The 26,518-nt window shown below is 50.0% G+C and overlaps 1 protein-coding gene across 3 annotated transcripts in view; it reads right to left on the bottom strand.

Moving 5' to 3' along the window:
• The window catches only part of CAMTA1 (calmodulin binding transcription activator 1), a 796,995-nt gene that overhangs the window by 529,676 nt on the left and 240,801 nt on the right, over positions 1-26,518 (bottom strand). For all 3 annotated transcript variants that reach the window (XM_023515181.1, XM_023515183.1, XM_023515182.1), the window contains one exon: positions 21,963-22,030. The gene's annotated coding sequence lies outside the window, so the exon portion shown is untranslated. The remainder of the gene's footprint in view (positions 1-21,962; positions 22,031-26,518) is intronic.

The following is a 26,518-nucleotide window of genomic DNA, read 5'->3' as shown; positions in this document are numbered from 1 at the left end:
TGTATATGTGTACACACACTTTGTATATGTATATGTGTACATACACACTTTGTGTATATATATGTGTACACACACACACTTTGTGTATATATATATATGTGTGTGTGTACACACACACACCAGCCGTTCTGTTTCTCACAAGAGCTGTGACTTACACAGAAGACATCTGGGACATGGCTGCGGGCCTTCCCTCCCAGCTCTGTCACTATGGTCTGGGCATCTGCCACCCACCACGAGGCAGAAACTCTGAGGGCAGATCCCAGCCTTGGCCTTTACCAGGTGCCCAGTAAGTCAACAGAAGAAGACTTGGATAAAGGGTCGGTCAGTGGGCAGAAAGTCAAGGGGGTGAGGACAGAGGAAGGTCCCCTCACTGGGTACATCAGTCGGTTACAGCCGTGGCAGGAGAAGCTGTTAAGGAGTGAGGATGAGTCTTGAAGGGTCAGAAACAACAGCCTAGGAACTGAGGAGAGAAAGGCCACGGCAGCCACAAAGCCAAGGTCTCCTGTGGTCCTTTCACTCTTTTGCCCTCCCAGATGATCTTGTACTGAAAGCACAGAGAGATTAAAAACTCCCGCATCAAAGAGAACTCACTTTTGCCAGGCATTTGGATGCAAGAAGTGCTCGCTTCTTTCTGTCTGTTATATTTTTGAAGCATAAAATATATGGCTAAAGTGAGAGAATATCATTAAAGGTTAATTATGAGAAACTTAAAGGTTATTTTTGCATATCTGCATATCTCACCTCTTGGACAAAAGCCGTTTCCTCATTACCATGATAGAATATAAATTAATCTGTAAAGCATTTAAAATGCCACAAACTCTCTGCTTTTATTATGACGTTAAATATCATGAATAAATGTGTGCTCCCCTGGTCCATCCTGCCTGAGACCCCCCCACTTCCTGTCTCTGTGATCCTGGACGCTCTGACCTGAAGCCACTATGGCCCCTGATCCTTTTCTCTACATCAAGGAGTCAAGTGCTGACCACTCCTCTCCACGGGGGCTGTGTCTCTTCTCCCCTCCAGCCCATGTGGCTAAAGAGGTAGCACAGGTATGAGGCCAAGGGCACATACATGGGCAGCCCGAGCCACACCCATGCACAGTGCTCAGCCCAGGCCTGCCACATCTCTGGCCCCAGGAGCTGTCTGGGTCCCAGGGCCTCCCGCTGATCCAGCCTCTGTCTGTGGCTTCTGACAGAAAAGGATGATTCTGGCCTTAATAAAGTTAGACTGGGTTTCACTGAATAATTTATCTGCACACGTTGCATTTCAGAAAGTCACTGCTGCTTGTGCTGATGCTATGCTTTCCTGGGGTGAACAGAAAGCCCCGCATGCACGGACCAGAAGAGACAGGGACAGTGTACCCAGAATGGAGACGTGGAACTGCCTGGAAAGGTTTCTGTCACTGGGGCAATGGGAGGAACAGGAGGAGGATGTCCCAACACATTCAACAGGGCGGCTCCCCAAAAGCAAGAGGCCCAAACCTGGAGCACCTCCACCCAGTGCAAGGAAGTGAAGTTGGAACATGGAAGAAACACTCAGTGGCCTTGTGCCCAGAGTGCTGCCTCCTGGTCTTTACAGGGTGGGGTTCACAGAGAGCCCAGGAGATACGTGGTGGCCCTGTGCCCAGAGTGCTGCCTCCTGGTCTTTGCAGGGCAGGGTTCACAGAGAGCCCAGGAGATATGCAGTGCCCCTGTGCCCAGAGTACTGCCTCCTGGTTTTTACAGGGCGGGGTTCACAGAGAGCCCAGGAGATACGCAGTGCCCCATGCCCAGAGTGCTGCCTCCTGGTTTTTACAGGGCGGGGTTCACAGAGAGCCCAGGAGACCTGGGCCTCCAAGAAACAAGAGCCAAGGGAGGCTATTCAGCTCCGTGTGACTGTGACACTGCCCTCGTATGCCACAAACAAGACTGAGCAGGAAGCTGTTGCCTCCACAAGGTACTGCCATGAAAGGGAAGAGACAGAATAGGAGGGAGGATGCCCCAATGCTTATCAAAAGCAGCCCACACCGGCTGCGCATCTGTGGGGAGAAGGGTCCAGAACCCAAAGGGATGCTCAACCTGGAGTCAGACCCGGGGTTAATGTTCATCTCTGCCAATTATCAACTGTGTAACCTTGGTAGATCAAGACTGAGATCGTCTTTCTGCAAAATGAAGAAAAGTAATCTCCATCTTTGCCAGTTAGAGTGGGGACAAGCATGGCAGCATGGCCAAACTCTTTGAGGAGTGTAGGAGAACTAGTCAGAAGATGGATATCATTAAAATTATCTCCAGGAATCTCGAGGGAGACAAAGGGAAAGGTCGGCCCATGCCTCTGAGGGACGCAGTCCAATATCCTAGATGTAAGAGGGTGAGTGTGAATGAACCCAGATATGGGCGACCTCCAAAGAGCCCAGCAGCCACCTGCTCTGTGCAGTAGCCTTCAAGAAGCTCACCTGCGGGCCCAGCAACCCACACACCCCCTCCATGTGGGGTCCAGGTATGGGGTTGGCAATATACGAACCCCCACTTCCCAACAGAGAGATGCCAACACACAGACCGAAAACAAAGCTATGTGACAATCACAGTGACCACAACCACCTATGAGCTACACACCTCTTCTGCACATCACCTCATTTAGTCTCTACAACAGCCCTGGGAGGAAATATTCATAAACCCATTTTACAGGGAGAAAAACTGGAGCTAAGGGAGATGAAGCAATCTGTCCACTATTCTTCTGTTGTCATGGCCCAGCACCACTCCCTTAACTCAGATGGCAGAGTTGCGGTGGGTCTGGGCCTGTCTCCAAGGCCCACGCTCTTAAATTCACTCTAGACTGCCTGCTCCGGAAAGCTCTTGGAGTTTCCTTTTCAATGGAAATTTCTGTAAAACCAGGAACAATGAAGATATGGGAGGCAGAATAATGCACCCCTGAAGATGCTCATGTCCTAACTCCTGGGACCTGTGGACGCGTCAGGTTACAGGCAAAGAGGGAAGAAGGGCATTAGGTTGAATGACGATTGCTAATCAGCTGACCCAGAGCTGGAGAGAGGACTCTGGATTATCTGCTGGGCTCAAAGTAATCAGAGGGTCATGAAAAGTGGAAGAGGGAGGCAGGAGAGGAGGTCAGAGACAGAGTGAGAGTCTAAGACAGCAGTTCTCAACCTGTGGGTCCCGACCCCTTTGTAACAGTGAAAATATATCCTGCATATCTGATATTTACATTATGATTCATAATGGTAGCAAAATTACAGTTATGAAGTAGCAATGAAAATAATTTTATGGTTGGGGGTCACCACAACATGAGGAACTGTATTAAAGGGTCATGGCATTAGGAGGCATTAGGAAGGTTGAGAACCACTGGCTGAGAGATGCTGGCTCTTAAGAAGGAGGATGGGGCCATGATCCAAGGGATGTGAGTGGCCTCTCCGAGCTAGAAAAGACAAGGGAACAGATTCTCTGCTAGGGCCTCCAGAGGGAATACTGCCCACTGACACCTTGACCTTAGCCCGGTGAGAACTATGTCACATGTCTACCATACACAACAGTAAGCTAATGAGTTTGAGTCATTTTCTCTCCACTAATTTCTCTACAATTTGTTACAGAGAAAATAGGAAACCGCTATTGTATGGAGGCCTTGGGGGCTAGGCTGGGAGGTCCTGGGGGTCATTTTCTTCTGCTATAGGATCAAGGCTGACCAAAAAGGTCCAGGTTAAGCCCCCGAACAGCACCATCCCCCAGATCAGAGGACAAGCCAACTTCCTTGAAGAGGCAGGATTCTGACCCAACTTCTAAGAACATTCATTCTCGGCGTCTAAGTGAGCAGCAGCTGTCTTTAAAAATGACACTGTCCTCCCAGGTTGCTGATTAAATATTACAAGAGGAGCACCCACTCGCCCCTGCAGCGGGGCTGCATAATTCATAGCGGATTCATTTGAAGGAAGCAGCAAAAGACAAGGAGCCGAACTGGGTCAGGCTGGCCCGGCCTGCGTGAGCAATTCAGCTATTAGGTCATTTTAAAACAAAAGGGATGAGCTCTTGCAAGGATTAATCATTGGCTTCTCAACTCTCCTGAAGCACAGTGGCGAAAAATCATTGCAAATCGATGTCTATTAAACTGCCTCTGAACATTCTAGCCCTTCAGGAAAAGAAACTTTAAAAAAGGAGGCAGGGGGATGCTGAAAATTCTAATGGATTGAGATAGGGGGTTACATGGCCCAGAAAATGCACTCAGCTCCTTGTTAACAGGAGTCCCCCACCCCCAGCAGCTCCTAGAAGCTAGAGACTGGGTGGTATCAAGGTTGCACAAGCAAATTAAGCCATCACCTAGAGCCCAGAGGCACAATCCAGGAAGGAACAGCATGAGTCACTTGCGAGTCAGATAAATTGAATGTAGAATCACCTCTGGCCACGTCAACTCATTTCCAGAATGACCTACACTCCTTTCCCGGCCCACCATGCATAGGGGAGTCACTGTGTGGCCAAATATGCCCCGATAAGGAACCAGATAGAAGATGGGCTGAGCCCGCCCCACCAGTGAAGGGGCCAGGCCAAGCCAACTCCACACTGGGCTTCAGGCCCCCCAGACTGCTCAGCCAGTACCTCTCTGAACTACCCCATCTGGAGACTGGGTATTAGCTAAGAAGGGAAGGGCTATGCTGTGGACCAGGACCCCCAGCCCCCACACACTCAGGAGTCACCTTTCTCACTCAGGACCACTCACCTGCCCCCTTTCACCATGACATCTTGGTTGGTGGTCTGTGAAGCCCTACACACAGAGTCTTCCCATCTGGATCCTCAGGACAGCAAAGGGATTTCAACATGAGCTCTGTCTCTGATCAATGGGCAGAGTGGCCGTCTAAAACCAGGGTAGTGTTAGGGAGGATTCGGAAGCTGAATCCAGCTCACAGGAAAACTGTGTTGTGGGTAGTGATGTCTGCCCAGGGCACTGATGGATTACTTGTAGTTTCCATCCTGAATCCAAGTCAGCCATTGTAAGGAAAAGAAAACTTAGTCCCAGAAAGACAAAAACACTTTGCCAGCATCACCCAGAAAGTGCATGAGGACGCCATGATTAGCTCCTGGCTCCAGGCCTGTTCTACCCCTGCCTCACCCCTTTAACCAGCACATGTAATGCACACATAATGCATGATGTGATGAGAGGCAGCATCTAAGTACGCCCCTGTGAGCTCCCAGTGAACTGCTCCAGGAATTCATGCCCTTGTCTGATCCACCCATATACCCCCATCTTCCATGTGAGCTGGACCGGGTGGCTCATGCCTAAGAAACAGATTACAGCAAAAGTGACAGGATATCACTTGTGAGAGTCATTTACAAATGCCGCTTTGGGGCGGCACCTGTGGCTCAAAAGGGTAGGGCGCTAGCCCCATGTGCCGGCAGTGGCAGGGGGTCAAACCCAGCCCCAACCAGAAACTGCAAAAAAAAAAAAAAAAAAAGACTCTAGCTTTGGTCTTGTTCACCCTGTCCCAGTCACCTGTCAACTTACTCTGATGACACAAGCTGCCACATTGGAGAGGACCATGTGGCAGGGACTGAGGGCAGCTTCTGGCCAAAAGCCCAGGAAAAGCTGAATCCTCTGACAACCATGATAGTGAGCTCAGAGTGGATCCTGCCCCATGACAGTGAGCTCAGAGTGGATCCTGCCTCAATCCAGTCTCCAGATTAGACTGTGGCCCCAGCTAACATTTTGACTGCAGCCCTGGGAGAGAACTTGAGGCTGAGGACCCAGCTACACTATCCCAGATTCTTGACCTACAAACTGGTGAAATGACAAATATTTGTTATTTTAAGCTTCTAAGTTTTGAGGCAATTGGTTACATAGCAATAGATAATCAATATAATAGTCAATAAATATTTTCCAATGAATAAGTAAGTTTGAGGCTCTTAGCTTGGCCTCCTGTGCACCCTTTAGCCTCTCTTGACAACCATCTCCTATTTAAAATGCTCTTGTCCATCGTGGTGGTCAGTATGGAAAATAAATCTCAGTGTTTCCTGTAGAGCTTGTCTTGATGTGGGGAATTTCCTCAATGTTTGCATATCAGCAAAAGATTAGATGTCTCCATCAACTTTGAAGCTTAATTTATATACTTAATTTATATACTTAATTCAGTATCCTTACTGAATTCAGGGCTGAAAATTGTTTTGTTCAAGAAGGTTAAAGGTAGATAAGCATTCTCTCCCGGCTTGGAAAGTTTCAGCTGAAAAGTCTGCTGTCACCCTGATGGATCAGCTCAATTTATAATCACCAAGAGGTAGAAACAACCTCAATGCCCATCAACCCAGGAAAGGATTAACAAACTATAGTATACTTATACTATGGAATACTATTCAGCCATAAAAGATGGTGACTTCATAGCTTTTGTATTAATCTGGATAGAGTTGAAATACATTCTTCTCAGTAAAGTATCATTAGAAGGAAAAGCAAATATTCAAAGTACTCAATACTAATATGGAGTCTAATTCATACTCACATAGGAGAAAAACTCAATTCAATTCAAACGGGGGGGATGGAGAATGAGGAAGTGGGAAGAGGAGAAGGGGAGATTGCTCTCACTGAATGAGGACAACATAAGGGTGTGTGGCACACCTTCTGGGTGCAGGATGTAACTACAAGAGGGACTCCACCTAATAAATTCAATCAATTAATCAATCGACCATGTGACATGGACTCTCAGAGTTTCTTTCCCCTCTCCTCTCTGGACACTGTTTATCCCATGGATTGCACGGTTGTTTCTGATAGTCAAGAATGGCATGAGACATCAGCCCATCCTTCTGCACAACTGCAAAAAGCAGAACTGGGGAACGATAGGGCCGTGTGTGCTCATGGCGCAGGACCACCTAGAGCAGCTGTTCTGAACAGATTCCTGGTGAGATGATCTAATGAATGAATAAATGCACCAATCACACTGTCCTCAGTGTTTAACCCCCTTCACTCGTTTACTCCTCACACCCACAGGTGCTATTAGTATTCCCATTATACAGATGAAGAAACTGAGGCACAGGGTTGCTTGCTGCAGAACTGGGCTTCAGACCCAGAGCCAGGCTCTTGGCCACCCCGCACTTTGGGATGAGTTCCTTTCAGGGTTTCTCAACCTCAGCACTATCGACTTTAGGGGCAGGATGATTCTTTGATGTGAGAGGCTGCCCTGAGCACCATAAGAGGGTCACCAGCATCAATGGCCTCCAATGGATGCCAGTAGCAGGCCCCTCTCATTGCAACCACCATAACGTCTCCAGACATGGTAAACTATCAAATGTCCCAGGGTTAGGGGTGGGGCTGGGCACCCAGGGACCCACCAGGGTTGCCTTGTAAACACCTCTATGTTCTGACAAACAGGCCTAAGTGCACACAGGCGAGAGTCCTGGTTTGGGCAGGCCCTGCTGCCCCTCAGCGCCTTCCTAGACACCTGTTGACCAGGCCATGTCATGCCCTTGAGGAGAGCCCTACAGCAGGAGGAGCAGTCCCCATGGAATCTTCTCTGCTCTACGTCCAACCCCTGCCAGGCCCCAGCATAGGAAACACAAGAAAAGACATCCCAGCAGTGCCAGCCCTTCGGGAAGCTCCCTGGCCTCCCTGGCGGGGACACCTGGCTTTCATTCCCTCTTTCTGCATTCCACGGCCACTAGAACCTTGTCATCATTTATGCCGGAGCCACCAATTAATGTGCTCTCTGTGTGGTTTCAGGATGAGAAAAGTGCAAGGGCCGTTCCTCCCATCCCTCATCAGTGCACACTGTCCCCTAAACAAAGTTGGCGGCCTCCTGACTGAAATTCGCCCTTACAAATGTTGCTGTGCTGTTTTTTCCAATGAAATCTATTGAATGTGATTGATCTTGGCCCCATTCTGCATTCGTCCTGCAGCTTTGTGTGTGCATGCAGGCGTGCATACACACACACACACACACACACACACACACACACATTCACATGCACGCCAGGCACCACTGTGTGTGCGTCTGGGACTCACTCTCCAGTTGTCTCAGATATGCGTGACTTGTCTCTCCGATTAGACTAGGAGCCGTGTTTTTCTACCACCTTTGTAACCCCCACGGTGCCTCCTACAGACCCATGCATGCAGTAGGCGCTCGGTAAAGGCTTGCTGATGCATGCTGGACAGTACAGAGTTGCACTTCAAGGCCCTGTCTCCCCACCCCACCTGCCATCCACCATCTCAGATGACACAGGCTGTCCCTGCTGGTTTCGCAGCATCTCCCCAGAGGCAGCCACTTCAATCTGCACGTTAGTGATAGTATCTTATCCTCCGAATTAACAAGACCACTATCCCCAACCAGATCTAATCCTGTACCTCCCTGAGACACACCAGAAAGGCAAGGTATTAAGCCATCTGCCTGTTGGAAGCCACTTTTCCAAGCCAATTAGAAATAATTTTAGGAGAGCAGGTTCGTAAGATGCAACATCAAATGCTCTCCTCTGAAACGAAGGCTTACTGCAGGATCAACTTCTTCAGAGCAAACAAGTTTCACTGGAAAATTATAATGAACGCTCGGTGATACAGAGAGACACTGCTCTACAGGGTTATAAATACTTCCAAGCGCTCCGCTACTTGGGGGTGGTTAAAAATTATTTTAAAGCTCTAAGAAAGACAGTGAAGTTGAGAAAAGCACTCCAATGTGAGAAAGAAAGTTCTGGGCTCCAGTCCCAACTTCTGTGGCTAATTAGCTGAGTGACCTTGGGCAAGGAACATAATCCCTGGGTCTGGGACTCCTCGTGCTTGAGCAGAGGGAGCAGCTGGACAGAAAGGAAGGCACGCGCTTGGTTTCTCCTTCCCTCCCTTCCCCACTCCATCTCCCTCTCCCTGCCTTCTCCCCTCCTTCTCTCTTTCTCTGTCTCTGTCTCTTTCTCTCTTCCTTCTCCCTCTCCTCCCCCTCCTCCTGCCATTCCATCTCTCTCCCCCTCTCCCCTTCCTTCTCCTTCTTTTCCCTATCTTTCTCTTTTCTCTCTCTCTCTTTCTTCTCCTTCCCCTCCTCCCCTCGCCCTTCTCCCCAACCCACTCCAAGGAATCCCTGGGCATCACCTACTCTGCAGGGCTAAGAAGACTGAGATCCCAGATCTGAAGGGGCTTTGCAAGGTATAAGCCGCCTACGAGGTGCTAAGGAACCTTCCGCATGCTCTGTGGGTCTGGGCTATCAGCAGTTTTACAAATTATCACAAACCAGATCTAGAAGAAAATCAGATAGCCGGAAAACACAAATGAAAAACTAAACTGCTGTTAGCCCTTGACTGAGAGTGTTAATACATAAGATATCGCTGTGCATACCTCCTAAAACGCAGTGGGAAAACCCAGCTACTACATCATAATAGTGACTTTGAGGCACCCGCCTCACTCATCATTCTTTTGCCGGGATGTATAACTGGATCATATTTGGTTTGGGCTGAGGTTACATCGTGTCGCAGATATCCTGAACAAACAACAAACAGCTCAAAGCAAGGGCCTGGTGCTTGGTGGAAGGGGCCCGGTGAGCGGTTTGTGGCCCTTCTAGGGGACGTCCCCAGCAGACTCAGGGCGTTCTCCTACACTGGTGGTCACATTACTTCTGCAAACTCAGACACTTCTCCAGATGATGAGCCCTAACTTTCTGGCAGGGGGTAAACTCACAAAGCAATGACCTTAACTTAGTAAATTAATTCCAAAGCACAATTGTTTTCAATCTTCATTTAAAATCAGCCTTCGTTAATCTAGATTTAATGACATAGGAAATGGAAATTCCCTTAATAAAATAAGTTATGAATATTTATCATCCCATTTTACCTGAAAATTGAATAATTCATCAATTAACTTTACTATTAATTATTTAATGCAAAATTAATAAACTGCAAAACTCATACGTATCCTTGCAGACCCTCTGGCGCCGGGTAAGGAAATTAAGCACCAGAGGAACGGTGTAACTACGGGTAATCCCAGGCGTCCAGTGATAGGATCTATGGGGTTAAAGCTGGAGTTTCTCTGCAAGACTCGGAACGGAGCCACTTACTCACAAAGTGAAAGGAGAGATTTTTTTCTCACCCAGGAATTCTGCACCACAGCCAAGAAAGAACTCAAAGTTTGGCAATTATTTCTAGAGAATGACTCTCCCATACATTCTCTCTGTTACCCATCACCAGCCTCATCGATGGCCACATTTTTCTAACATAGAAATAAATGGGCCTGTGGTGTGACATCAACACGGCCAGCAAGGACCCTCACCCCTGGAAACAACTTCCTCCCCGGAAGCCTGGATTAGGACTCCAATCTGAAGAGGAGAGACTGAGCACACAGAGATGGGAATAAGTTAAAAAGGATCATAGATTGGGAGGGGATGATGGATCATGAGGGAGTGAGCCAGACACTGAGTAGCTGGTATTCGAGGGGCCCCCAAGTCCCCCAGAGAAGCCTGGCTCACTGAGAGCTCTTCTGCCCCTCCAGACTCATACAGTCAGACCCCACTGTGCCTTCTGGAGTGTCTGAGATGAAATGGGTAGCTTCATGTGGACAGTGCCTCAGTCTTCCCATCAGTAAAATGGGTATCTACAGAGGCATCGAAGAGCACCCAGGTTCCTTCTACTCCCACTCTGGAACTTCATCCTCCATCCCCAGGGCAATCAGGGTGAGGGAGTTAACATCTATTTACTTAATTGCCACATTCCAAAGCCCCACTGTATCCCACATTATCCCCAAATCCTTACCAGCCCTCCCTAACACCACCCTGACTCCTTCCCAGTCTTCTCCCCAATGCTCTCCCCTCTACCCTGAGCTGCAAGGACTTTCTGTCTATTCCCACACTATCCTCATGTCTTCCTGCCTCAGATGTGCTCAGGCCACTATAGCCAACTGGGGATAATGTACACGTGTGTCCATGCACAAGTGCACGCATAGGTCTCCCCAAAACTCAGCCAGCAGGAAGGGAGCCCACCTTCCCTCCCACCCCTAGGCAAAGCCTCACCCCTGTAGCTCTCCTTGAAATTGCAGTTCTTATAAATTCTCTGTCCTGCTCACCACCACGTCCCCAGGCTCAGCACTATGCCTGGTGAATGGTAAATAATCCAAGAGTTTTCGCTGAATAGTCAGAGGCACAGGTGACAACACACAACTGCAAGGAGGTGACAGTTTGGTGTCCTGCAGTTCAGGAAGGAAAAGCTCAGCATCCTTTCCTCAACAGAGATCAGAGGGCCTCATCCCCCAACACTGGTGGGCCTAACTAATTATCCCGAGCCCATGGCAATGGATGACAATGGAGACAGGACTGTGGATTTTTTTTTGGGGGGGGGGTGGGAAAAATGTGGAAATGGCACATTTCACGGGGTAGGCTGGGCTCCTGGGGAGAAGCAAAAGCCCCCCCGTCCATTTCGACCCCTCGATCATCGCACGAACCTTTGTCCTTCCCGTAACTTCATTGCCCGTCTCTAGACCCTTCCCCAAACCTGGTGGGGGCTCACTTCCCTGATGTGTGAGCTGAGGCATCAGCTGCCATTTTACCCACAAACTCAGTTCCGCCACAGCCAAATGTGCCTGATGAGATGCCGAAAGAGGAAAGAAAAAAACCCAGTTCAGAATTCCTACACCACCACCCCCACCAGGGGATGATGGGATGCCAAAAAGCAGGCCCAGAAACACTTCAGTGAGTTCCCATGTTTGGGTCAGCCAGGACCCTCTCCTCCTGAGTGCGGCTGCCCAGCCGGGACTCTGGCTCCCTGTCCTCCCCCACCCCCCACCCCCGAATCACCACAAATTCAGCAACACAATTAGCAATAAGCTCTCCACTGAATGAGGTCAGGGAGGACTGATGCATAAAAACTTAAAAATGCATAAAAAATTTTTTTTCTTTTAGAAGAAATTTTCTTCCACCCCAAAATGTTCATCTAATTAAAACATAGAACAAATAGAAGGAAATTTTTCCCAGAAATACTTTCTTAAAGACAACAGTGACCAATATAGAAAGGTGTATGTGGGAGGGTTTTGAACATGTGTGTACATGTGTGTGTTTACAAGCATGCACGTATGTGAGGGGGTAGTGTGTGTGTGTGCTGCATGCAGCCATGGATTGGGTGCTGTATATTTTTGTATGTGCATATATGTGCTGTGGGCATGTGCATGTGTGTTTCTGCACATGGGTGTGGTGTGCACACGTGTGTATCATGCATGTGTGTCTGTATGTGCCTGTGCATGTATGAATGTAAACACACACACACACACAAAGCAGAAGCTCATGTGGAAAGTGGGGTGTGCAGTAGAGCTGGAGAATCAGGACAGATTTCCTCCCTTTATCTTTGGCTTATTTTGAAATTTTTTAGAAGGCTCTATAATAAAGGACTACGGAAAATCTGAGAATAGCAAAGACAGCAGTATCTTCCAGCCACACAGAACAGCCTAGAGCACCCCGACCACTCGGTGGTTACTCCGTGGACCGCAGGGACTGCAGACGCTCCTGTGTTCCGAGAATGACCCTTGCAGCGCTGAGAGTGCGTGGGCACGCGCCTGTCTGCAACCAGCCGCGATTTACCACAGTCATTTTCAACCAGTGTGCCACGAAAATTTTTAAAGGTCATTAATTACATTACTTTCGAAAGTTCAAAACACAGTAAGCATATTCTTTTTTAACTTTTTCTTTTCTGATCAACATAATTTAAGGGTGCTGCAGAAGTTTAACTACAGGTTCAAGTGTGCTGTGAGATGAAAAAGGTTAAAAAAACACTGATGAGTAGAATTGACCGGAGGGAAACATCACCGATGCCAATGCCGGCCACGGCGGAAGTACCAGACAATCGTAATTCTCCAAATCCAGAAGTAATCTAAGAATAAACTAGTCAGTGGCAGACACAGAAAGAAATGACAGTACACGGGCCCCTGACAGGGAGCGCCAATGCCCATCCACTGTGTGAGCCCAGCGCCAGTGGGCGTCTCATTCTCAGAAATACTAATCGCCGCCAGGTCGTCCTGCTGGAGATGCCAGCAGGTGTCACCCGGGTGAGCAGTTTCCAGCCAGGGTGCCCCGGCACCCCAACATGCATCACAGGCACCTTGACACGAAGCCACCTGCCACACTAAACTCTTGCCCTGATGCAATCTAAGGAAGACACATTCACAACTATGCAAAGATAAAAGCCATCAAGACGCCATAGTCAGGGGACATTCATGGCGTATGTACTAGATGGCCCTGGCAGCCCTCAAGACCCCTGGAGTTCTGCTCAGGGAGAGCCACCCCTCGCCCTTTGTGCCAGTGCCCCGAGAGGCTCTGAACGAAGGCGGCGCCTTACAGAGAGGGTGGGAGGAGCCAGCCTCGGGGCGCAGGTGGACTGGCTGCGCATGCGTCTTTGCACACAAGGCGTGCGTGCGTGTGCGTGTGTGTGTGCGTGTGTCCCCGCAACAGGGTTTCTTTAGCCCGCAGCAGTTGTGCATTGAGAAACCTCCAAACTGCATTTTGAGGTGTTTCTTTCTGCAGACTGAAGAAGAGAAGAAAAACAAGAGAGTGAAACAGCAAGTTAGCCTGAGAGTGCGCGTGAGATGAGGAGGAAAGAGAGAAAATGAGAAAACTAGGGAACAAGTCCCACTCGGGACACCTCTGGGTGGAGGCGGCCGGGAAGTGAGGGTGCTGGTGCAGGGGGAGGAGCGAGCCCGCCTGTCCCAGCCCGGGACGGTGAAAGAACGGAAACAGGCGTAACCCTGCAAGGATAAAGCCCAGGGGACGCAGACGGCACGGATAAGATGTGTCTGCGCAGTCTGAGGGGTCGGGGTGGGGGTGGTGTAGACGCAGGGCTGGTAACCCACGCGGCAGAGTACAGGACGTGAAAACCCAGGGCAATGCCGGGAACAAGCTAATTGGTCGGCAGAGCCCGGAAAGACTCTGAATTGGAAGTGGCAGGTGCCACAGAAAGCAGAGGTTAGGAAGGGGGTGGGGGGCAGGGGCAGGCTGCAGGTCAGTGTGGGGGACACGTGACGATCCCAGGCCCTATGTCTACTCCAAGCAGCCAGGCAACCCCCACCCAGCCTCTGCCCCACCGGAATCATGTTGCTTCTCTGGAGAAAGGGAGTTTTGAAAGACTCTGAACTTGAGGACAGCAGAAGAGAAGAAGCAGATGGCGGGATATAAACGGAGAGAATCAGTAACAGCTTCCACGTGACCGTCCCTGCCCCTGCCGGGCCTGGATCCCAGACCACTGGCAGCTGAGCCAGCTCCAAGCACTCAGCACACGGAGGGACCCTTCTCGGAGAACTCCACAGTACCAGAGAAAAGATGTAGAAATGCCGAATCTCAGAGTCCTCAGCCCAAAGCTGGCTCCCCCCAACCCCCACCCCCTGTGAAGGAGCCCCTCCCCCAGATGAGGATGAGCCAGGCAGCTGGCACCGCAGGAGAAAGCCCTCATTTAGCCTACAAGGAAGTTGAAAGAAATGTCTAAAACCAAGAAATAGCAGAGTAAACATGTTTAGAAATCTGCAGGTAAATATCAGAACCCACAGCGTGGAGAGTGACCACCCCTGGGAAGGAGGATTGAGCTGTAGGGCAAAGCATTCTATTTTTTCTTGCAAGCTTGGTAGGACCATTTGACACATTCAACTATAGACATGTATATTTTTTATAAAAATTAAAATAATAAGAGAAAGTAGGGAGCAGCAGCCATGGCTGGCAGCTGCCCGACCCAGGGAGAAGCCCAAGGCACAAACAATGACGCCTCCCTCTGCTCTCTCAGGGAAGCCGGTCGTGCACACCCAGCTCCCACAAGTGATGATGGCCCACGACTTCTGCTCTCGTTCCTGGGACAGGAACACATGGCCACATGGCTGCCACCACAACTTTAGCAAGCAGCTAAGCCCAGCTGAGAACACATGGGGCTCACCTATCCTGTGACCCTAAGCCCAGATTGTGAGACATTCTCCCCACCAGGGTGCCAATGCCCCCTGGACACAGAGGGAGGCCTCCATGGGCTCCTCCCACTCTGACATTTTGTACTCTGTGATTAACTCGGACAAAGATAAAAGAACTGGAATCTAGGGCAGGCCCACTTCCACATGGAGGCTAGGGACTCCCCACAACTGTCGAGATGCCACCAGAGGCTATCAGCACCCACGTCACAGCGCCTTCCCCGCCTCCTCTAGGAAATGTATAAATACTCCGATCCGAGACAGATGCCTTCCAGGTACGTCCTCAGGCATCCGGGGCTCCCTGTGGGTTGGGACAGACACCCACGAGCTCCCTCACTCCACTATTGCTCTCTGGTTAAGGGTGACATGGGGCAGACTTGGTCCAGGGTTTGCTCAATACATTAGGCAAACGCTGAGTGAGGCTCTGTACCATGACACATCGTTATGTTAATTTGAGAGCAGGTCCCCAGTTCGGCATGATGCAAAGGTTACTGCATTGAAATGATTGCTGACCCAGTTTATTTTTTCTTTACAGTTCCCAAGTACAGAGTCCCTGAAATGATCTGAGTAAGGACTGCCAGACTGCCGCCCTCCAGACTCTGGCCACGACCCGTCAACCTCCCACGCACACTGCAGCCCTCCTCTCACTCGCCACCCTGCCCAACTGAACACCTGAGAAAAGGTTAGCAGGAGGAATGCAGGATTTTTTTAACTGTGGTAAAATATATGAAACATAAAATCAACCATTTGTTAAGTGTAGCCTTGAGTGGCACTGAGTGCGTTCTTACTGCGGCCCAGCCATCACCCCCACCTGCAGAACCCTTTGTATCATCCCCAGCCAAACTCTGTCCCCAGTAAACACCAACTCCCCACTTCTCCCTCCCCCAGCCCTTAGCACCCCCCACTCCATTTTCTGTCTGAATTTGATTATTCGGGATACCCCAGGTATGCAGTATCGTGGGCCACTTGTCCTTTTGTGTCTGGCTTACTTTATGTGGTATACCATTTTCAAGCTTTATCCCTGTTGTGGTAGGTGTCAGAATTTCATTCCTTTTTAGTTCTGTGAATTTTTTAATCATCCAAATGGTATCTCTACATTATTTTTGTAATTCTGTTCTGGTCACTCGCGTAGCCTCCCCAGGGATGGGGGATGGAGGGATTTCTTATGGAAAAGTCCTGAAACTGTCCCAAAGAGCAAATGCCTCCCAAGTGGCCAACAGGTTACTCCCCTGAGGCCACACAGGAGCCAGAATGGGCCTGGCAATGTTGGCTTTCTAGATAGAACCCTCTGTGCACAGACTGGCACCATTCTAAGACCTCCTGGGCTCTCTAGGACACAGAACCCGACCGACTGCAGAGTCTGGGCACTGGGGCTCCTGCCTCCTGGGCAAACCCACTGCCCAGCAATGGAGCCACACTGTAACATCAAAGCTACAGCCTCCCCTGCACACAGGCTGTTCAGAGACGAGAGACGGCATGACCTTTCCTTGGAGAACTCACCAGCTCACCAGGAGGAAGGACTCACTTATGACACTGAATTGTCAAACAGTTGACCATCACGTGGAGGCTGAAAGGGAAGAGGGCTTGCCAGGGCCGTGTGTTGGGGGGCAGAGTCCAGAGGCAGACTGGGTTGGACACGAGGGCATTTGAGGTGAGGTCAGCAGCCGAGTGAAGGCCACAGTGGGGGACGAGGAAAATGAGTTGGGAGAGCAGTCAGCGGCCCCCTCACTGCAGCAGGTACAGGCCGTGGGCAGCCACAGAAAATAAACTGGAAAGTGGTTGAGCCAGAATAACGACCTTGAATGCAACACCAGAGAGTTTGGACTTTAACTCACAGGAAGTCTCTAGGGTTTTCAAGTAGAATAATGATGTAATAAAAGGAATATTTCAGGAAAACTAACTGGGAGGAAGAGTTCTGTGTAGCGAGGAAAGCGTGGTAGGCGCCATTTCAATGATCCCAGCACCATGAGGGTGGGGAGGACCGAACCCACGGAGCCTGCAGGGAAAACCCAGGAAAATAAGCAAGTGAATTACAGGGTGAAACACGGGCATGTCTGGCGACTAATTAGATTCTGGGGACAAATGAGCAAGAGGTGCCCTAGGGAAGAGTGGGTGTGAGCTTTGGCATCTTTTAAAATGAGGTTCTTCTGAGAACCTGGGAAGTCAGGAGGTAGAAACCAGAGTGGCAATCAGGAAAGGGGGGACAGGGAAGGTGACAAGTTGGAGATGATAACACAGCAGCCTTGGGGAGGGATCCTCAGAGACTGTGCAGTCAGGCCATGCAGATAGGGCGTTAGTGAGTCCTGGGAGGGAGCAGCCCGGGAGGAAGAGGAGTGGACCAGAGCCCAGGTGCTGTGGGGCAGGGAGGGATCTGGCTCGAGAGGCAGCATCAGATGAGTGTGATGAGCAGACCAGGAGGGTGGGGGCGTGCCCGGTCCAGAGCTCCCTTCCCTCCTTTCCCTCCAGACGCCTCCCTCCTACGTGCCTGTTTTACTGCTTATTGACTAAAAAAGCATTTAGCGTTCATTATAAGAAAATTCTATTACTAGACCCTTAGTTCTTCAGTGTGAAGGTGCTGTGTATATCAATCTAATTAATTAATTAGATAATTAATAGCATTTTCCAGCTTCCTTCTAACCAGTATAAACAGGATTCCTGGGAAGGAAATGCCTGCGCTTCGATCTTGAGCTTTGCGTGTCCCCGGCTTCCAGGGGAAGGTTGCACATTTCCCAGGGGAGGAGAAATAAATTATTGGGATTGCTAACTTTTGCAGCTGCCTTCTGTGCTGGGCTCGGCTGGGCTTCTGCAGGCCGTGTGCTGCTCTCTGCCTGCTGCTGGGGGGCTATGTCCCACTTGGGGGGGCCCACCTGGCCGGCATGCCTGGGCCACGCCACCAACAGAGGGAGCCTCCGCCTGGCACCTGGGTCTCTCTGTGGCTTCAGAACTCTTAGTGACAAGAGGTGGAGAGGACAGTGGGGCTACTTGCTGGGCTCCCTCAAAGTCTCCAAACCCACTGTGAACAGTAGGGGCACAGCTCACCTGGGCTCCAGTTCCAATTCCAGTCCTTACTCTCTGGGCAGCCCTAGGAGGTCACGTGCTCTCATTGCCCTGTCCTACAGACTGAGGGCCTGCGACATGTCCACCCTGTCCTGGTCATTGGGGGTGCCCCCATGAATAGCTCGACTAGAAGTCCCTCTCCTCTTGGTACTTGCACACTTGGGGGAAGGGGTCAGACAATGAAAAAGAAATTAAACAAAGAACGGGGACATAGTGTGTCAGCAGCAACCAGCACTCTAGAGAAACATAGAACAAGAAAAGAGGAAAGGAAGTTTGACTGGACGGGGGCCGGGGGCCAGGGGGACCTCACAGAGAAAGGAACCCTCCATCAGGCCGACAGGAGGGGCTGGGAGAACCTTCTCACGGAGGAGGCCACTCTTCCTTCCCAGATTCTAAATCCACCTGGTTGGGTGGGGAGTATGGGCTTCCCCAGGGTCTCCAAATGTTATTATTATAGTGCTGAGCACACAGCAAGTGCCAAATAAAGACGTCCTGAAGGGTGATTTTTCAAACTGGAGGTCCCAGTTGCTGAGAGTACAATATGGGCCATTTGAACATTCAGCATTCGGCCCAGCGCGGCCCCCATACCCCCAGCCCTGGGAGCTCCACATAGTGTCTTGTTATTAAACAAGTGAGCCAGGGCTCCAGGGCCTGCTCTGTAATTAGGGCAGTGTCTGAGCAAGGGCTCTATTTATAACCCCCAGCCCTCAGCCAGCTGTGGAGACTGCCGGTAGATCCCTCTGCGGCTCCCGTACCAACATCTATATGTGAACTGATTACAACAATTAATTTAATAGGGATTCCTCCACACAAACAATGTATCATTTTATTAGGAAACTCTATAAATGTCAGTGGTGCAATTCATTTTTATTAATTTTCTAAAATGAAATTAGCAGTGGCGGCGGCAGCGGCGGCAAACAGAAGTTGCATTGCCTTCTCGTTCAGCAGAGTATTGGTGTCATTAATTCCTTAATACCAGGAGGCCAGTTTGTATGAACTCAGCAGTTAACTGCACCAATTAATTTCAATCCAAGAGATGGGGGTGGGGGTGGGGCTTCCAAACTCAACTCAACAACTAATTTAGGAAGGTCCTTGAACCACCACAGCAACTCTTCCTCCTCCTGGGATGTGAAGCTCTCAAGCGTAAACACAGAGAAGAGATTATAATACTAATAGGAAAACTTCTCTCCTCACCCTAGGCTTTTAGAAAAAAAATTGTCCTTCCAAAGCCTAGAAAAATTTCGACAGGTGTGTGCTGAAGCCGAACCCTTCAGTAGGCTGGAGGATTGCCCTGAGAGACCAGCAGTGACACTGACCCTGGCCACTTGAGAGCAGGACCACGAACAGCATCACACCCAATCCCCTTAAGGACCCAGAGAGGACAGGCCCCAAACCAACTCCATTTTCTACACGAAGAAGAAAAAGGGGAGCTTTGAAAGGAGCTAAGATGACCTTCTTACAGTGATAGAGCCAGGGCTCAGAGCTGAATCCCTCCACATCCGAAACCTACATCCCTTCCTCTGCCAGGCAGGGCCCCAGGCCTCAGGGTGAAAGTCTCTTTGTTCTATTCATGTTCCAAAAAGTCAAGTGAGTCAGGGGCGACCACGAGAGACATTCACTTTTCAATTAAAACTCAAATTCCGAAGGCCCAAGCCCCAGGTGAAACCCCTGCCTTAACGCATCCCACTGCTAGTTTCGGTCAAACCCAGCCCGCATCTGCGTGTGACATCAGACATCTGACCCAGGACGCATTTCCGAGAATCTCACTCTCCAGCTAAAGAGAAGCTCTTCTTCTTCCACTTAGATTCGAGGAGTGTGTCACCCGGAGTGAAGGGCACCCAGAGAGGCTGGCAGCTGCTTGAGATGAGATCTGCTGCTGTGAGTCAGGAAACAGTGAGGAGCAGAAATGTGACAAGCTGCCTTCTCCCCAGAAAACTAGGGCAGTGTTTCTCAAAGTGAGGTCCCAGACCAGCTGCATCCCACCACCTGGGAGCTTGTTTCAAATGCCAAATTCTGGGCCCTGCACCACACCTACTGCATTGGAAGCTCTGGAGGGGGCCCTGGATGGCATGCTTTAATGTAGTGGTTCTCAACCTTCCTAATGCCTCCTAATGCTGTGACCCTTTAATACAGTTCCTCATGTTATGGTGACCCCCAACATAAAATTATTTTTGTTGTGACTTCATAACTGTAATTTTGCTACTGTTATGAATCACCATGTAAATATCTGATATGCAGGATGTATTTTCATTGTTACAAAGGGGTCACGACACGCAGGTTGAGAACCGCTGCTTTAATGAGCTTCTAGCTGACTCTGACAGCCTAGAAAAAATACCCCTGAGGAAAGAGGGGAGCAGGCCAGGCTTCCCAGGGTTTATGACCTGGCCATCCTCACCCAACAGCAGACTGTGTTACCATTCACTCTCTACTCCTTGCTGCCACCCCCAATCTGGGTAGGGACATCCTTCCCAGCCCCATTCTTAGGGAACTTGGCCATGGGACTTACTTTAGCCAATGGATTTGCCAGCAGGTGTGACATATGATACCACAGTCAAGCAGGGATTTTAACTGCACCTGCCTTGGGCTTCTAAGCACCTGCCCTCCTCTGTGAGCAACAGATGTCCCAGAAAGAGGGGGCTTCCTCCACCTGCATCCAAGAAACAGAAAGATGCCTGGACTAGTCCCGACCCAAAGCCACAACCAGGCCCCAGACCCATGTACTGGAAACAGAAGTTTGTTGTTTTACGTCACTAACTCTGGGGATTGTTTCTTACGTGGCATCATCACAGTAGAAGCTGACTGATACAAACCATCTGATTGTATAACAAAGGAAACTGTGGTGGCAGCATGCTGAGGTGTTGAGACTGCCCGCAGAGGCCTTCTCCTCCAGGTCTCAGCTGATAGGTAGAAGAATCAAAGCCACCTGGGGGATAGGATTCTCAGCAAATAATCTCCCTGTACTCAATATCCTCTCACCTCCCCCCAAATGGAAACCGTTGCCATCATCTGAAAGATCAAAGCCTAGTGAAGCAATATTCTTAAATACTTTCTAGAATGAGAAAACATTTTTAAGGATGAGACCCTCCTTCCTCTATGACTGAGGAAGGATGAACAGGTCGGGCTGATGGCTGGGGGCACAGAGGATGCACTCCAACTCCTTTCCTTGGTGCCGGTTGACAAAACTTCTATCCAAAGTGAAACAGCCTGGACATTCCACTTCTTGTGCTCCACCCCCAACCCTGCAAATGTCCCATAAGCCACTCCAGCTGATGCCCCTCAAACCCATAAACATTTGGCCCCGATAGAAAAGTCACAGCAATTGGCAGAGAGTGGCCACGTATTTCCAGAGCTCTAGCACATAACATACCAAAAATAAAAACTTAGAGTCGGGGATAAAAGAAGAAGCTGCCTTTAAAATCCACCCTAAATCCCAGTGTCACCATTCTTCACAAAAATAACATCCCCTGCGCTGGCAGAACACAGGTTGTCTGTATTTTCACCAGTTCCCTCTATTCCCAAGAGGCAAGAGAAGTTAAACGTGTGTGGCAGTGAGTAGGTTCAAGGACATTTACTGCATAATAACCTGCGAACTTAGCCACTGCTTCTGATTGGAGGTGATCTCAACACCAATCAAGAATAACTTTCAGTTTGTAAAACACGTCCAGATAAAAATGGGCAGTGCAGCTAGTTTCTCTTTTGAAAAAGCATGTTTCCAGAGAACGCTAGTGGCAGGTGAGCATGTTCCCAAAATAAACTCCACTGCTATTCCCGCTTGCCAAGGTGTCACGCACCCAGCTGGAGGAGCCAGCCACAGCCATCAGGTTAAAAGTTCCAACTGGCAAGACGGAACAGAAACTGCGCCCTCTCTGATCCATCTGACGGCATTCCTGCCACTGTCTCAGATCAGGAGACGAGACCTCAATGTCACAAGCCATCAAGCACAACATGGGATTTTCAACTCGTTGCCCACGAATGGACAGGCCAAATCAGGTAATCAATGAAAAGCAATCCATTTACCGTACATATGTGAAGAACTGCAAGATTTGGGACATTACCTTGTCTTAGGGGAGGTGGTTAGCCATTCTTCGTGTTTCTCAAATGTTATTAAATAAGCTGCAATTTCCTGAAACAGAAGAATAAAAAGATAATAACAACAATTAGCTCACGTTGGATCCTGAGAAGTAAGAAAGTTTTTCTTGAGTCCCAGCTGATGTTTCCCTTTGCGACGCTGAACTCCATCCCTGCTAGAAAAACACTCGGCTTGGAGTCTGTTTCTATTTTGATTTTTAAGTGCTTCCCATTCAACCTGCCAGACAACAATAATCAAAGTGCTGGGTCTCAAAAGATGAGTCGGTGGCAAAGACAAAAATATTTCTCTGGGGGAGGAAAACATCAGACACCATTTCAGATTCTAAGTGGTATTAATTTGAAGGCAGGACAAACACAGGCCAACAACAGGCCTCTGCTTATGCAAGGTCATCACTGGAAAGTTTTGTCTTTTTCTGAAGCTGGACAAATCTTTCATCGTTGTCACAAGAGACGTCGCATTCTCTCGGCTTGATTCCCAACCCCCTGAGCCAAATCACACAAAGATGAAAAAGAAAAGAAAAGATAAAGCCGTATTCCAGAGAGAGAGAGAAAAGTTAACCTTTCCCACCACTGATAACTTAATCTGCCACGCAGAGCGTCAGAAACAAGAGCCATGTCAGCAGAGTTTAAGGCAAAGATGAAGAAAATGTGGGCACCTGAAGGTAAATTAAATATTTATAAACACAACAACATCACTGCAGATAAAATTACTGATTTGTTAATAATTTCCATAAAAAGCCAGTGGGTGACATCAACAAGTCATTGTTCCAGGTCTGAGGCCTGATATGGCCCATTACTCCCAGCTCTGAACGGATCTGCTAACATGAAATTGGCAGGGACTGTGAGTGAAATTGAGGTTGGACTAGTACACATTTCCTCTGATCTTGGTGAGGCTGCAACAGGGAGCAGCTGCCCTTGACTGTCAGGAGGCCTCTACCCCAGCTGTCCCTGCATCCAGGCTGTCCAGGGAGCTCCCATCCGCCCAGAGGCCGGTAGCCTCTTCCGGGCTTGGACCTTAATGGGGTTGATACCTGTGACCAGAGACGCTAAACTTGGCCCTGAGGAAAAGGAAGAGACTATCACCAAAACCAGGTAACGTGAGCAGGTTAGAGTAGAAAATGCATCCCCTGTACAGTCACCGGGACTGGCCATTACCACAAGGCAGTCAGTGGGCAGGGAGTGAGAGCCTGAGCCGGTTCAGTCCAGAAGCCTGGACCTTCCACCAAGAACTTGGGAAGCAGAAACTCATGTCAAAAACAGAGTCGCTTTCTATCACTGACTACAGCTGAGGAAGCCATAAAGTAAGCAGCCGACCGCCCAGTGCACTATCTGCTCGTACCTGAGACTTTTCACGTTTTATTTCCTCTCCTTAGGAAAATCTTTCCCTAAGGTCACTGTAGACAGACGTCCCTTCCTTGGGCTGGCCTGCTCTAACTATTCACGATGGCAGGAGTTACCCCACTGCCTGCTCTCAGCTCCAGCACCTTCCTCCGGATTTATCACCCTGTACCCTAATCACTTGTTTACCCAGATAACATCTCCCATTGGACCGTGAGCAGGGGCAAGGAGCGCGTCACCAACAAGGCATCCCTGGGACTTAACAGTGTCCTGGGGCACACAGCAAGCACCTGATCAATGTTTGCTACACAGGTGGCTGGACAAATGGACAGCTGGGTGGGAGGGAGGGAAGAAGAGCGGGCATCACAGAAATAACCATGCACACACAGGTGAGGTTAGTGTACGCTGATTACCCCGACGCAAGGGTTTTAAAGCAGCACAGTGCAGCTGTTCCTGGTTAACTCTGAGTCACTGTGGGGAAGCAACACAGCGTCCTGGATAAGAGCACAAGCATGGAAGAAAAGAGACCTGCCGGTGGGCACCAGCTCAGCCCTGTATAGCTGTCTTGTCTTGAGCATGGTACTTAACTGTCTAGACCAGTTTCTGGTGAGACTAGGATGTGCCAACCTCATGGGGCGGTTATAAGGAACAATAATATTTAGTACTCTGGCTGTCAGTGGCATGTCTCTAAACAGCGACTCTTACTATCATTAGAAGGTCTGCATGGTATGAGTGACCTGCCCAGCGGCCCCTGACACATCTGAAAGTACCACGACGGTCCAGACCAGAGGCTGCCACCCCTGTTGGGCACACCATCATTCCTCCCCACTCGCACCACCTCATGCCCACCCTTGCAGACAGCGAAAGGAACATTGGAATGACTGTTCCAGGTTGCTGGAGTCAGCCCTTCCACTTGGTTTCACAAAACGCTGAGAGCAGTGGCTGGGGTCGGTCTGTGGATACACGGAGCCACAGGGTGTGTGCACTGGCTCACATGCTTAGACTTCAGGAGACTCAGTATCCAGAGGAACAGGCTGTGCCAGCTGGAACCACCAAATATGTGCCCTTGCCCGGGAGCATGCTGAGAGGCACCCAGAGGACGGAGGCACGGTGCCTCCCAGCCACGTCTAGATTGACTGCTCTGTTCCAAAGACCCAGACACCCAGCAAAGACCTTCCTGAGCAGCCCTCAGCCGGCATACAGTAGACACTCAACATTTACTGAATGGTTTGGGTTTTCTTCTGAGAAATTCTTTTGTATTATGTACTAAACAGTCAAACTGAACATTGAAATGTTATAGATGGCCAGGTGTGGTGGCTCACACCTATAATCCTAGCATTCTGGGAGGCTGAGGTGGGAGGATCACTTAGGAGTTCAAGATCAGCCTGAGCAAGAATGAGACTTGGGGGCTGGGCACAGTGACTCATGCCTGTAATCCTAGCACTTGGGAGGCCAAGGCAGGTGGATTTCCTGAGCTCACAGGTTCGAGACCAGCCTGAGCCAGAGCAAGACCTCGTGTCTAAAACTAGCCAGGCGTTGTGGTAGCACCAGCTACGTGGGAGGCTGAGGTACTTGCTGCATCCTGGCTGGGCTCCTACACCATGGTCCTTCACAGTGAAAAAACTCCCCGGGTAATCACTGCATTTGATATTTACACTCATACCTACTATGTGCCAGCCAGCAGACTACTATAAAGCCCTTGGATAAAGAATTCACAGCTGAACAGCGAATAGTTACAAGTTCACACAATAGCACCAAGTAACTGCTGTCATGGGGTCCACTGCGCAGCCAGCTCTGTAGCCAGACTCCAGGGCTCACCTCGTGTCTACTGAGCTGCCGTACAGGTGAGCAGTGAGTCCAGAAAGTCACACTGATCTGTGAGCACCAGCCACGCCCCCCCCCCCCCAGGGAAAGCCAGCTTCTCCCAACCCACAACACCTCCCACACAGAGCCCCTTGTTAGAGCACCTCACCCGTCTGAGAGCAGCTTCTGTGAGCAAAGGAAGCTAAATCCCTAGACCCAAGCTCTTGTTTCGGTTGTGCCCAAGTTGGCTGGGCCCCTAAGCAGGACCCAATGGCCAGGGACTGTCACCACATTGCTGCCTGCTCCCCAGTGGACTGGCTGTGTGCAATACCAGGCTCATATCGCCCAGTCTTCTAAGCCCACTGCCCTTCCCCAGGCCTTGGCCCACCTTCTCACCAGATGGGCAGACCTGCCTTCCAGAAGCTTAGGATCTGGATGGGGACGTCAGAATACACATGCCAAAGAACCAAAACACCCACACAGAATATCAGATGCTCAGTGGTCTGCATGTATGAACCACCAAAATACAGAGTGACTCTGTGCGGAAGGTCTCCGTCATCTGTGTCAGTATTGCCATCAATCTCACCAGCACTGCCCAGGGCCAGGTACTGCCTAGGACTTTATGTGGGGTGATCCTATTTAATCTTCATAACAAACGATGAAGTAGAGAGCATGCCCGTTCCACAGGTAGGGAAACTGAGGCATGCAGTGGTTAAGTGACTTGTCTGAGGTCACATAGCTAGTACCTGTAGAACCAGAACCGAAACTCATGCAGGATGGTTCCAGAACAGCCACAACGTGCTTGAACAGAGAAGACAAAAGACAAGTTGTAGAGTTGGGTTTTCCCAGCCCAGGCTAACAGCCACCTGCTCCACGCTGACCCACACTCTCTTCCCAGCCCCACTTCCCTCAGTGGACAGGGAGGGGCCCAGACTGAGGATCCTGCAGTCGAATTCCCCCCCTCCCAGCAGGGTCAAGTTCGTTTCCACCCCAACACACTAGTCCAACTCATGAGGCCTAGTGACAGGCACGATCCCCTGTCTGCACGAGCCCTTCACTGCAACCCCTCACACGGCAGATAGAACAACAGGCAGCAACGGAGGTGCCCCCACCCCAGAGCCCCACTATCTACGGCCCCCAAGGATGGCAGAGGGTCCAGAGGCATGGAGACAGGAAAGGACTCGCCCAAGTTTGGCCCGTTTGCGGCCAAGCCATGCCAGGAGCAGGGACCCCTGACTCCCAGAGCATGTACATGCTTTCCGTACTCACTGGCCACCCCTCAGACCCAAGTGTGGCTCAGGAGACTCAGGTGAGAAAAGAATGTGCCCAGCCGAGGTGAAAATGAGGGCAAAACAGAAACAAGGACACACGCTCACAGCAG

The sequence above is a fragment of the Otolemur garnettii genome, unplaced genomic scaffold (assembly GCF_000181295.1).
Source record: "Otolemur garnettii isolate 467f Iridium unplaced genomic scaffold, OtoGar3 scaffold00067, whole genome shotgun sequence".
In the NCBI taxonomy this organism is placed as follows: Eukaryota; Metazoa; Chordata; class Mammalia; order Primates; family Galagidae; genus Otolemur; species Otolemur garnettii.
The sequence above is the reverse complement of the archived record's forward strand: the minus strand, read 5'-3'. Positions and strand labels throughout refer to the sequence as shown.